This window comes from Helianthus annuus, chromosome 8 (genome assembly GCF_002127325.2).
Source record: "Helianthus annuus cultivar XRQ/B chromosome 8, HanXRQr2.0-SUNRISE, whole genome shotgun sequence".
NCBI classification, from domain to species: Eukaryota; Viridiplantae; Streptophyta; class Magnoliopsida; order Asterales; family Asteraceae; genus Helianthus; species Helianthus annuus.
In genome coordinates this window covers 123328866-123337784 of record NC_035440.2, presented here as the reverse complement: position 1 = coordinate 123337784, position 8919 = coordinate 123328866, and the positions used below count along the sequence as shown (strand labels likewise).

At 28.2% G+C, this 8919-nt stretch overlaps 2 long non-coding RNA genes across 5 annotated transcripts; both read right to left on the bottom strand.

The window, feature by feature from the left end:
• Nucleotides 1-2162: 2162 nt before the first annotated feature.
• Nucleotides 2163-7895, bottom strand: LOC110938894. Of its 4 annotated transcripts, XR_004863925.1 has the most exons (6): nucleotides 7829-7895; nucleotides 6168-6235; nucleotides 3487-3593; nucleotides 3219-3348; nucleotides 2390-2508; nucleotides 2163-2305 (listed from the first exon to the last, which is right to left on the bottom strand). It is a non-coding gene; the product is annotated as an uncharacterized LOC110938894 (long non-coding RNA). The 4 variants fall into 4 exon arrangements; XR_004863926.1 differs by lacking the exon at nucleotides 6168-6235 and having other exon boundaries at nucleotides 7829-7881; XR_002591792.1 differs by lacking the exons at nucleotides 6168-6235; nucleotides 7829-7895 and adding an exon at nucleotides 5630-5678.
• Nucleotides 6426-7087, bottom strand: LOC110938893. The gene is made up of 3 exons (XR_002591789.2): nucleotides 7047-7087; nucleotides 6619-6686; nucleotides 6426-6542 (listed from the first exon to the last, which is right to left on the bottom strand). It is a non-coding gene; the product is annotated as an uncharacterized LOC110938893 (long non-coding RNA).
• Nucleotides 7896-8919: the final 1024 nt, after the last annotated feature.

Genomic DNA, 8919 nt, shown 5'->3' with positions numbered 1-8919 from the left:
CAATGGCCAGAAAACACTTAAAATGACTCATTCTAAAACGCAATGGACTGAAAACACCTAAAAATGTGTTTTACCTAAAACGCAATGACTAAAAACACTTCAAAAATGTGTTTTACCTAAAACGCAATGACTAAAAACACTTAAAAATGTGTTTTTTTTTTTCTAAAAGGCAATAGTCAGAAAACACATAAAACTCTCTTATTTCTAAAACGCAATGGATTTTGCTGTAATAAAAATGCATCAGAAAACACATAAAACTCTCTTATTTCTAAAACGCAATGGACACATAAAACTGTCTGTGAACTGTCTGTGAACTATCTACGAATTACTGTCTTCGAAATGAGCCAAGATCCTAAAACGCAATGAATGATTGAAACACTTATCAGCCCTCGAATTGAACGGATCGAGTGATTATCTTCAAAATCGCCGAAAAAAACGAGATTTTGTATGAAATTAAACTGGGTTTTCTTCAAAAAAAAGCTGAAGAACACGTTGATCGGGTGTTTGAATCATTGATTGGTGATGAAAATCGCACTATAATGTAGTGATTATTGAGATAGAAACTGAAGAAATTGTTGAAGATGGTGGGTTTTGAAAATGGTGGGTTTTGAAGTTACTGGGTTTTGAAAAGGAAGAACAAAGGGTTGGATTGACTAAAATACCCTTTTTCTTTATATTAAATGTTGTCACATGTCCTAATCCTATTGCTTTCTACACTTTCTAGCCAAAATAAACTTCCTATTTGATCTTTTCTCCTTATTATGTTAAAGTAAATTGTTGCATAATACATTTATTGTCCAACTCAACTATTGTTTTGAAGAACAAGCAATAGTGATTGAATGGGTGTTTGTTTGTTTTTTTTTATTATAAAAACGACACGAATCTGCGACACTTCTATGAATACAGAATGCTCCCAAACAAGGTATCCACTTTGTTATTAACTTATCTATTACATCACATTATTTAAGTTTATTTTAATTATACACTTACGATGATTTAAAATTAAATTCTCGAGCCCGGAAAGCAGTCCCGGGTGAAAAAATATATATATTTGTGAAAAAAAGTTGTATTTAATTTCAGAGTCAGTATCTTAAACTATACAAGTAGCGGTGATGTACCTTGACAAATCGGTACCAATATTGATATTATTAGAATCAGTACCGGTATATGTTTAGGGTTTAAGATTTCAATAGATGTATAACATGTGTCGATATCATTTGGTTCATATTTTTCGGTTGTGATGGCTAAAGTTGGTATCGTAACAAACCAAATCAATATTGATCGAGTTTCCGCCGCGTAATGAAGAGGAATCCTGCTAGTTAATATTAATAATTCTTTTAGAATCAGTGCCTTATCATGGTCCCCAATGTAACCCTTTCAAAAATACTATGCAAACCTTACGCTTTTTCATGGATTCTTTTCATTAATAACCAATGCCTTGTATTTTGACCTTTATGATTTAAATCATTATCTATTGTGAATAATATTTTAACAGTTGATAACTGCGGTATTTTGTTTTGCCCACAATCTGCCTTTTCATGCTTTATTCATACGTGTCTCCTTCATTATATTATATATTATATACTAGGTTATCACCCGCGAACTTCGCGGGTAGAAACATTAACTTTATATTAATCGAACTATGTCATTAAATAAAATAAAAATACATGTTTTCGAACATAATTTTTTTTATAATTGTTTTGAATTGAAAGTTGTAGTCATTGAGTTGCGAGTAAGGTCAAAAACTTCAGGCAAGAACCAGAGGCAGAAACTTGCCTCATTGAATGACCCAAGAAACAAAAAAAAAAAAAACTTTTATTTTTTATAATAAAATATACGCATAGAGTTGTTCGAACCTACAAAACAAACTCATTTAATTAAATTTAGAAATTAATTAAAAGTTTACATAAGAAAATATAAACAACAAAAACTTTATTCATTAAATATACATTATATATTTTTTTTAACAATCATGACCAATCGAAATATAACATTTTAGTAACATAGAGATTAATATAGTGTTGATTGTTCCCATTTTCAAATAACCACTTGCTTATTAAAAAAAATCTATTAACTTTGAAGGCATTAAACTGACTTGCTAATGGTATTCATTCATACCTAATACGATACGCTAATCAATAAATAAAACACACACACTAAAAAACCATTCAAATAATAATGTTGAGTAAATCATTCAAAACTCTATCCAAATGTATGCCATTTAGTACTCAATGGTAACAAAACACACAACAAAGTGAAACCATCATGCTGCCTCCTGCAATTGAGGTGCCTACATAAAGAGGTACTGTAGAAAACATAGATTAAACTAATCGCTCTTAACACGATACATTTTTCGTATAAAATGAGCGAAACTTAATCTTCCAAGTACCTCGAATGGTTTGCCGGATCGTTCAAAATCCAGTATGTTTAGAGCAACTTCACAGCTCTATGAAACAATCGGCTCTGGATCTTTGGAGAATTCCTCAAGTAGAGATATACACTGGTCATCTACAAAAATGGTTTATTAAGGTCAAAAACATAAAGTTTTTCATAAAAGTGTCCTGAGTCAACCCAACAGAGCCGTTTTGACCCTAAAAACCATATTTGACTACCTACCCAACATAGTCCATTTTCCACCAAATGTTATTAAAAAGTATAGTAGATTTTAGAAGCATGGTTACCTTATATTTTTGGTTTTAAAAAATGTGGCAACTCTCTCTCTCTCTCTCTCATTTTCTTTATGTTAAATTTTTTTTCTTTTCCTTTCAGTTTTTCGTTCAGTATATAATTCAGTTTATAACAACCTCTCATTTTTTATACTTAAATGTGAATCTAATAAGTTAAGTTCAAACTTATTTGTCTACAATCAACAAAATCTCATATAACCAGCAATTTCATGCGCAATCAAAGGTGTCACAATCAAACACAGACATCAATAAATCTACACATTTTCTCAAAACATAATCTCTAACATCACTAACCTGTATCAATAATTCAAAACCCTAACTAATGTGTTGTGCACTCACTAATATCTGCTACACACGTCTCCCTTATTCATCTTCACAACTTCAAACACATCTTATCTAATACCTTATGCCAATCAACAAAATCTCACATATCAATCAGCAATACAATGCACAATCAAAGACCTCACAATCAATTTCAAACATCAATCAATATACAAAATTTCTCAAGACACAAAGTCTAATATCACTAACCTGATGCGCTACTGCTCAATAATGTGTCGGTGCCATGAAAAACTTCATAACCCTAACTAATGTGTTAACTTGCCAAGGCTCAAGGCTGTATCTTATCCCAATGTTGTTTGTCCGACGCATCGTCACAAATCTAACAACCGAGTCAATCAAACTATTAGCTAAAAAATTAAAATAATGATTGAGTTCAAAATTTAAAATTTAAAATCTGAAAATCAAATCACTAATATCTAATCTCGTAAATCAAGCAAACTTATTAGGAAAGTCTAACCTTGCCAAGCAAAACCAACCGACATGGTACCAATTTCCAGCCATAGCAAGCATATCTCTGTCCAACATAGTTGCAGCCAAAAACTCCGGACCATCCAAAATAAACACCTAATGAATCAAAATAAAAACACATAAACCTTGAATATTACTCAATTTATGACTACTATCCCACAAAACAAAACTTTGTCAACAAATTATACTAACTTATGCAATGGTAAACCATAAAAATAACAAATTAAGTAAGATGATTAGCCTTGCAGAAAACCCAAATCGGGAAAGTTTACCTGAATTGTTAACGAAAAAAATCAGACTCAGATTGGGTTACTCAAGCAGATATTAATCACTGGAATAAGATCTGGTATCAAACATAAGAGCACACATGAGTTGATTAACGGAACAAAATGGTGAGGAAAAGAATATACATCAGTTAATCGAATAGAGATCAATTTCCCATAGGATCCCATTCAAGATATATAGATATATAGATATAGATAAACAAATGTGCAAGATATACCTTTCCTTCAACTTCTCATAGGATCCCATTCAAGAGTTCCTTGTAAGGGAAGGAGTCTGAAAGAAGTTTATCGCCAAAAATTACAAAACACAGTTTGAATTAGATATGCAACTCGAGTACAAAAACAATAGTCGAAGACTCGAAGCATTCCTAAAATTACAAATAATATAGTCAAAGCATCTCATAAAAAAGTCAAGATTTCAAAGCATTCAAAATTTAAAATCAAATACAATAATGGTTTACTTCAAAATTTAAATTTAAAATAATGATTGGCTTCAAAAATTAAAATTTAAAATCTGAAAATCAAATCACTAATATCCAATCCCATAAATCAAGCAAACTTATTAGGAAAGTCTAACCTTTCAAATTTAAATTCAATTTACAGATTCGAAATTTAAAATCAAACATATTAATGGCAAACTTTCAAATTTAAATTTAAAATAATAACTGACTTCGAAATTGAAAATTTAAAATCAAGCACAACAATGGTTTACTTCAAAATTTAAATTTAAAATGATGATTGACTTCAAAATTTAAAATTTAAAATCTGAAAATTAAATCACTAATATCCAATCCCGTAAATCAAGCAAAGTTATTAGGAAAGTCTAACCTTGTCAAGCAAAACCAACCGGCAATTTCAGTTTTTCGTTCAGTTTATAATAACCTCTCATTTTTTATACTTAAATGTCAATTTCTAATAAGTTCTGTTCAAACTTATTTATCTACAATCAACAAAAGCTCATATAACCATCAATTTCATGCGCAATCAAAGGTGTCACAATCAAACACAGACATCAATAAATCTACACACTTTCTCAAAACACAATCTCTAACATGACTAACCTGTATCAATAATTCAAAACCCTAACTAATGTGTTGTGCACTCACTAATATCTGCTACGCACGTCTCACTTATTCATCTTCACAACTTCAAACACATCTTATCTAATACCATATGCCAATCAACAAAATCTCATATATCAATCAGCAATACAATGCACAATCAAAGACCTCACAATCAATTTCAAACATCAATCAATATACAAAATTTCTCAAGACAAAAATTCTAATATCACTAACCTGATGCGCTACTGCTCAATAATGTGTAGGTGCCATGAAAAACTTCATAATCCTAACTAAAGTGTTAACTTGCCAAGGCTCAAGGCTGTATCTCATCCCAATGTTGTTTGTTCGACGCATCGTCACAAATCTAAAAACCGAGTCAACAAACTATTAGCTAAAAAATTAAAATAATGATTGAGTTCAAAATTTAAAATTTAAAATCTAAAAATCAAATCACTAATATCTAATCTCGTAAATCAATCAAATTTATTAGGAAAGTCTAACCATGCCAAGCAAAACCAACCGACATGGTACCAATTTCCAGCCATAGCAAGCATATCTCTATCCAACATAGTTGCAGCCAAAAACTCCGGACCATCCAAAATAAACACCTAATGAATCAAAATAAAAACACATAAACCTTGAATATGACTCAATTTATGACTACTATCCCACAAAACAAAATTTTGTCAACAAGTTATACTAACTTATGCAATGGTAAACCATAAAAATAACAAATTAATTTAGATGATTAGCCTTGCAGAAAACCCAAATCGGGAAAGTTTACCTGAATCGTTAACGAAAAAAATCAAACTCAGATTGGGTTACTCAAGCGGAAATTAATCACTGGATTAAAATCGGGTATCAAACATAAGAGCACACATGAGTTGATTAACGGAACAAAATGGTGAGGAGAAAAATATACATTAGTGAATCGAATAGAGATCAATTTCCCATAGGATCCCATTTAAAATAAATTCAAACACAATAATGGTTTACTTCAAAATTTAAATTTAAAATAATGATGGACTTGAAAATGTAAAATTTAAAATCTGAAAATCAAATCACTAATATCCAATCCCGTAAATCAAGCAAACTTATTAGGAAAGTCTAACCTTTCAAATTTAAATTCAATTTACAGATTCGAAATTTAAAATGAAACACATTAATAGAAAACTTTCAAATTTAAATTTAAAATAATAATTGACTTCGAAATCGAAAATCTAAAATCAAACACAATAATGGTTTACTTCAAAATTTAAATTTAAAATAATGATTGACTTCAAAATTTAAAATTTAAAAATCAAATCACTAAGGAAACATACCAAAAATATAGGATCATATTCCTCAATCACCTTTAACAACGAATGAGAGATGTTTTTAGGATCCATAACTGCAAGGTAAGTAACCACTGTTTTAAAAAATATATAATGGTAATATATTTATAGAAACAAAGTCTATTTACAGAAACCGAATCATAATTCCGAATACAAAAATCATCTTTAACAACAGTAATCTGTTTATAGAAACAAAAACAACTTTAAAAATGAAATTAAAGGCATCTTTAAAGAATTAACAACTAACTAAATACAAAAATTATAACTAAATGACTCACGATAAATCATCATCAATAATTTTAAGACATTAACATATGGAAGTTGTTCTCCCCACAATAAGGTTGCAAAATCATACGGTATTTCCTATCAATCGAAAAAAAAAACATATAAGTTGCAATAACTTATTGTGTGCACAAAACTGAAAACTTAAGAAACATACCAAAAATATAGAATCATAGTCCCCAATCAACATTAATAACGAAGGAGCGTTGTTTTCATGATCCATAACTGCAATGGAAGTAACCACTGTTTTAAAAAAATATAACTGTAATCTATTTATAGAAACAAAGTCTATTTACATAAACCGAATCATAATTTCGAAATTACAAAAATCATCTTTAACAACACTAATCTATTTATAGAAACAAAAATAGCTTTAAAAAGAAATTAAAGACATCTTTAAAGAATTAACAATTAACTAAATATAAAAATTATAACTAAATACAAAAAATTATAACTCAAAAAACAAACCATAAGAACTTCAAAAGATAATCACATAAAATTTCAAATTAACAGCTAAAGAAAAAAAATAAAAAAGAAATACTATACATATCAAAAAACAAACAACAACAACAAAACTGAACTAACCTGTTTTTGGTCGACGAACAATTCGAAAAATATAGGATCATAGTCCTCAATCAACTTTAACAACGAAGGAGCGTTGTTTTCATGATCCATAACTGCAAAGGAAGTAACCACTGTTTTTTAAAAAAAAAAATATAACGGTAATCTATTTATAGAAACAAAATCTATTTATTTCAAAATTTAAATTTAAAATAATGATTGACTTAAAATTTAAAATTTAAAATCTGAAAATCAATCACTAATATCCAATTCCGTAAATCAAGCAAACTTATTAGGAAAGTCTAACCTTTCAAATTTAAATTCAATTTACAGATTCGAAATTTAAAATCAAACACATTAATGGAAATCTTTCAAAATTAGATTTAAAATAATAATTGACTTCGTAATTGTAAATTTAAAATCAAACAAAATAATGGTTTACTTCAAAATTTAAATTTAAAATAATGATTGATTTCAAAATTTAAAATTTAAAAATCAAATCACTAAGGAAACATACAAAAAATATAGGATCATATTCCTCAATCAACTTTAACAACGAATGAGAGTTGTTTTTAGGATCCATAACTGCAAATGAAGTACCATTGTTTTAAAAAATATATAATGGTAATATATTTATAGAAACAAAGTCTATTTAAAGAAACCGAAGCATAACTCCGAATACAAAAATCATCTTTAACAACAGTAATTTGTTTATAGAAACAAAAACAACTTTAAAAATGAAATTAAAGGCATCTTTAAAGAATTAACAACTAACTAAATACAAAAAGTATAACTAAATGACTCACGATAAATCATCATCAATAATTTTAAGACATTGACATATGGAAGTTGTTCTCCCCACAATAAGGTTGCAAAATCATACGGTATTTCCTATCAATCGAAACAAAAAAAACATATAAGTTGCAATAACTTATTATGTGCACAAAACTGAAAACTTAAGAAACATACCAAAAATATAGGATCATAGACCCCAATCAACTTTAACAACGAAGGAGCGTTGTTTTCATGATCTATAACTGCAATGGAAGTAACCACTGTTTTAAAAAAATATAACGGTAATCTATTTATAGAAACAAAGTCTATTTACATAAACCGAATCATAATTTCGAATACAAAAATCATCTTTAACAACACTAATCTATTTGTAGAAACAAAAACAACTTTAAAAAGAAATTTAAGACATCTTTAAAGAATTAACAATTAACTAAATACAAAAATTATAACTAAATACAAAAAAATTATAACTCACAAAACAAACCATAAGAACTTCAAAAGATAATCACACAAAATTTCAAATTAACAACTAAAGAAAAAAAAATAAAAAAGAAAGACTATACATATCAAAAAACAAACAACAACAACAAAACTGAACTAACCTGTTTTTGGTCGACGAACAATTTGAAAAATATTGGATCACAGTCCTCAATCAACTTTAACAACGAAGGAGCGTTATTTTCATGATCCATAACTGCAAAGGAAGTAACCACTGTTTTAAAAAAATATAACGGTAATCTATTTATAGAAACAAAGTCTATTTACTTCAAAATTTAAATTTAAAATAATGATTGACTTCAAAATTTAAAATTTAAAATCTGAAAATCAAATCATTAATATCCAATCCCGTAAATCAAGCAAACTTATTAGGAAAGTCTAACCTTTCAAATTTAAATTGAATTTACAGATTCGAAATTTAAAATTAAACACATTAATGGAAAACTTTCAAATTTAGATTTAAAATAATAATTGACTTCGTAATTGTAAATTGAAAATCAAACAAAATAATGGTTTGATTCAAAATTTAAATTTAAAATAATGATTGATTTTAAAATTTAAAATTTAAAAATCAAATCACTAAGAAAACATACCAAAAATATAG